Source organism: Habropoda laboriosa, unplaced genomic scaffold (genome assembly GCF_001263275.1).
Source record: "Habropoda laboriosa isolate 0110345459 unplaced genomic scaffold, ASM126327v1 scaffold61, whole genome shotgun sequence".
Classification (NCBI taxonomy): Eukaryota; Metazoa; Arthropoda; class Insecta; order Hymenoptera; family Apidae; genus Habropoda; species Habropoda laboriosa.
Window position 1 is genome coordinate 1,574,240 of NW_017100203.1, and position 1,006 is coordinate 1,575,245.

At 31.7% G+C, this 1,006-nt stretch overlaps 1 protein-coding gene across 1 annotated transcript in view; it reads right to left on the bottom strand.

Annotated features, from left to right (window-relative positions):
- LOC108570531 (probable ATP-dependent RNA helicase DHX35) overlaps positions 1 to 1,006 on the bottom strand; it is a 9,775-nt gene that overhangs the window by 4,789 nt on the left and 3,980 nt on the right. The gene's annotated exons all lie outside the window — the stretch shown is intronic.

Sequence of the window (1,006 nt, forward strand, 5' to 3'; positions counted from 1 at the left end):
AGGAAAAAATTGCACTCGAAATTCCGCGAATGTGAAAATTTAAAAGCTTTAATAAGCATGAAGATATTATAAGTTTAAAATTATTGCAAGTACCAGATTCATATAAAGTATATAGCAATATCTGGAAAATTCTGAAATGAGGAAGGAGAATAATATTATCAAATATTGATAAGAAGCAGTAGATAATCGACCAAAATTATATCACGTTATTTCACTTTATTTGACAGTGCACTTCGTTTTATTTTCGACGTATAGTTATCAAGCAGACATCACTTAACACCAATTCATCACATAATCTCCTGTAAACGCCAGTGCTTCGCGAATAGTCATCTTATCAATTGTAAAATGACCGTTCGCGATACACTCGCGTTTACAAGAGACTACGCGATGAGTTGGCATTCAATAATTTTATTTTAATATAATGCTCAGTTTTTAATGTTTTCCTTGATTCGGAAGTATGCAATAAGACGCCGGAACATTACGATTCCAGAAATCTTATCTGCTATATCAAGAACGACTAACGTTCTTATCGTAGTCTGAAGCAAGGCTAATTAAATTAACACCATACGTCAGGTAAGTAAAGTTTATATTTCACACAAACTTGATTAGTACACTATATGCACTGAATGCTTTTCAAGTCCGACGCGAAGCTCTACACCTTCAAATACATGTCAGCTTTAATCTTAGCGCATATCCGGTAATGGATGAATATTATATGTATTACGTTTTTACGCTTTAATGTCATATTTATATCGAGTTTTATTAAAAGCTCGTTATAACAGCTTATGTATGTTAAAAGCCTGTCACGTGATTCCGGCAAACTTACAAGTTCTGTAACTAGGTAACTTGCGACACTGAATCACATCAAAATATGCAGGTAAAGGCCAAAGGTCTTTAACTATTAAAAGTGAAAAATACAAAATTATACTTTGACGCATTTAGTAATAATAATTATCACATATCAACATATATTACTTAACTTGTATATTTAACATAAATACATATT